The sequence below is a fragment of the Aedes albopictus genome, chromosome 1 (genome assembly GCF_035046485.1).
Source record: "Aedes albopictus strain Foshan chromosome 1, AalbF5, whole genome shotgun sequence".
NCBI lineage: Eukaryota > Metazoa > Arthropoda > Insecta > Diptera > Culicidae > Aedes > Aedes albopictus.
The window spans coordinates 132,506,737-132,510,358 of record NC_085136.1 but is presented as its reverse complement, the minus strand read 5'-3'; the positions used below and the strand labels follow the sequence as shown (position 1 = coordinate 132,510,358).

General features: G+C 40.1%; 1 long non-coding RNA gene across 1 annotated transcript; it reads left to right on the top strand.

The window, feature by feature from the left end:
- Positions 1–752: 752 nt before the first annotated feature.
- On the top strand, positions 753–1,448 carry LOC134285666 (uncharacterized). Its single transcript, XR_009996530.1, has 3 exons — positions 753–927; positions 986–1,114; positions 1,184–1,448. It is a non-coding gene; the product is annotated as an uncharacterized LOC134285666 (long non-coding RNA).
- Positions 1,449–3,622: the final 2,174 nt, after the last annotated feature.

Sequence of the window (3,622 nt, the reverse complement as noted above, 5' to 3'; positions counted from 1 at the left end):
AATAACAAAACTTGCTTTCCCGATTGTTCGACTTTTAGATCATTCAGAGCAATTTTAGGGTCGGTGTCAATTGGCGAATTAAAAATATTTTTTTCTTTAATTTGACAGTTCAACACTTAAACTTGACAGTTCTCCTAAGTAGATAATTATCGAACTGGCAAGTTTAAGTGAAAATTAATTTTAATTCGCCAATTGACACAGACCCTCAGCAGCGAATCCAATATCAACATTTGTAGAAGTCAGTAAACTTTCTTCCACCCGCTGACTATTGGTAAGGTGTCTGAACATCTTCAAGAAACAGGTTCGCGGAAGACATGAAAAATGATAACATACCTAGAAACTTTATCATCGACAGCAGCAGCTACAATCTTGAAGTGTTTTTTGGTGTAAGCTCTTTCAGCCACAACATGGTTCTCCACCCACCTGACGGAGCAAAACTTCAGTGGAAACATAGAAGAGCCGGTCACAGCTGAATAATCCGCTCGTCGAAGAGGAACGTCGCGGAACAAGTAATACAGAGAGAGTCTCTTTCATTCCACATTTGAATGAATTATGTACCACGTGAAGGCTGCAGCTTCCTATATTCAAGAGATCGTATGATCCACATTTTTCTGCACGTAGCTTTTGCGTAAGTTCCTTGACCAGCTTTTAATTTACATTTGGTCCATCCATTGAAATTTGAACAACTCGTCTTAGTAGAGCAGGATTCGATTTCAGGCAACTCTTCAGTCCATTCAATAGATCAGCCAAAGTCCAAATAAAGTCGTTCAACTCCCATACATTAGTATGAAATTTCTGGGTTCATGAAGTACTAGATCAAAAAACTATAATACCTTTGTATAAAGTTACCTTGTACTCCGCTGACGTTGCTATGAGTAACAAACTACTGTTTATAAAAATATAAACAAGAAAATTTGCGACTGATGGGTAATGTATTGAGCCGTAATCATATTCTTTATACAATTAACCATTTATTTTATTTTAGAAAAATTAAACTTTTGAATTTGCTAGGTGGACGAAGGGTTCCAAATACGTGCACTTTGAACGACATATCAGGACTTCAGCATGTGATTTCTCCCCATTTGTTCCCGCTGCGTCTGCTGAGTGATCTTAGGTAAAGCCGTTCTCTGATGCACGAGTTGCAAACAATTTAAAACGTTAATCAATTTTCTTTTTATTTTAGAGTTAAATCATCAAGTTTTAAAATGTCCTCTATGTTTTCTCCTGTTAACCCATCTGGAAGTTTACCCAGAATTGCACAAGGATAACCCTCAGTACGACCCGAAATTCCCCGGATAGGAGAAAAAATCCCGACAGAATTTTTGTGCTATGCAACTTTTTGAAATGCGCGCAGTTTAGGCACAAAAACCATGTTGATAGTGCCGTGTTCTACTAAATTAAAAATGAATTAAATGTTAATTGATATAAACATTAAAGTAGAAAATAGGAGTGAGCATTTTATTTTAAAACTTTTCAAAACGCACCGTCGAAAAAAACGCTGAAAGTAGTCTCTTGTTGATCCAAACAAATCGTTCGCGACAAGAACAATTGTCTACACGTCTCCTTCCCTTAAGGCTTTTCCATGTTGACCGTATTTGGGAAAGCGGAGAGGTTATTAGCAGCCAAATAGAAGCCTTCAGGTCTATTCTCATTACACCGACAAGAACAAGTTGCTTCGAGTCTATGCGGTATTGTTATAGATACCCAAAGATGAATTGGCAATTGAACAAAAGTATTATATAAGTTTTAATATTATTCTTAATTCTAGTGGATGCGATATTTTTGGGTTTAAAAGTTTACTGGGTCGACAACACATGAATTTGACAGATTGGTTTTATTGTTGAACTAGGTTCGTAGTCATTGGCTACTAAAACACAATGTTAATCAAAAATAAGGTATTCAGTTAAATGTCAAACTTGGGTACCGGGGACCGAATGTAGTACTAGAGTTGGTACCCAGTCTGAGCCCGAGTGCGACGACTTAATTTGGACTTTGGATCAGCAGCACGCGTGGAGGAAATTCTTGTCGAAGAATTTGATACACACATCCATCTGTTGTCGCTGCGATACTTTGTTCAGTGTTTCGTCAAACCTTATAACCAGGCATCAAATTTCTCACTCACGTGATCGGATTCCTCGGATTTATCCACCTCCGCAATCATGATTATTCACTGCATGGGATGAAAAATAAAAGTCTCTCACTCCAGCGCTCACGATAATTCTCTTTCTCTCCATGCACAACTCACGGATAAACAACAAAGCATCAAATTTTTCACTTCGTGTCCGTGTCACATAACGTCTCCACCGATGCACGAGATCACTTTTTTGACGTTTAGTACTGCTGTGTTTACATTAATTGTTCTTGTTTTCATGGCCATCTAGATAACATGGAACTGCTCAGACGTCAACCGGGTGAAAACGTGAGTTGGTGCAGACTTAGCAACCATTTTCTCCTGCGTCAACAAACGATTTGTGAGTGAGCACTAGTTGGAGAGAGCATACTTTTTTCACGCCAAGAACCGGAGTGAGAGCCTTTTCAATCGGATACGGGTGCAAGGAAAATATCACAGGTTGCTTTATCCGGATAATATCGCTGTGTGATAGATCGTTACTCGCGTGAGTGAGGGAAAAATTTGATGCCTGCTTATAACAAGCTCAGTGCAAGCATTCACAGCATCGAACACCTGCCGCAAGAAGAACGGGGCTAATCCGTATGAGATTGTGTAAGCCATTTTAGTGCGGCACATTTCCATTTTAGACGCGATATCGCTATTCGGAAACATCTGTCTGAATAGCAATACATCTGAGCTTGCACTGCGGAGAGATGCGTGAGTGATCACTGTTTGTAGTTCCCATAACACTGCGGCCTTCGTGAGGTTATCATTCAATTCAAATTTTTGAATGGTATTTCTCTCACGAACATCCTCATCCTGCACCTGGACGAAATACTGCTCTGCACTGTACCATTTTTGTCGTTCAATGTAGAATTATATTGGTTTGCCGGTCCTTTAACGAAAAAGGGAAAAAGAAAGTCAAGAGTCATTCATTCAGCACAGAATATTGGTTACTCACCAGCTTTTTGAAAATTTGCAAAAAAAATTATGAGTGGCTGTTTTTCACTTTCTCACTTTGGACGTGAAATTTTGATTTCTCGTGGCTAGTGAATGCCACTTTTCCCGTGGAGTTTATCTTGAATGACTTGTTACATAACGTACACCGAGCAGATCCGGAATCTTTGAGATCCGGAGCGGACCACGGAAACAGTTCAACGTAGCGTAGCGAAAATTTTCGTCATTTTTTTCACATCAACTTTGAATTACCGAAAATAATGTAGATAAGCAAACGTCTTCTTCTTCTTCTTCTTTTTTCTGGCCAACTAGCACCGTTCGGCGCCAGTTGTGTTTTACGTCGGCTGGGTCTAGGAGCTAAGCCTTAAATTCCGACGCCCCAGGGAGACAGCCACCACACCTGAGGACCCTACATATCGAACCCATCAACACATGGGCCGGGACCAACGGCTTTACTTCCTATCCGAGGGAAGGCGTGATCACGGATTTTATGTCTCAGAAAATCCCATCGGCATCGACGGGAATTGAACCCCAAACGACTGGAGTGAGAGGCAA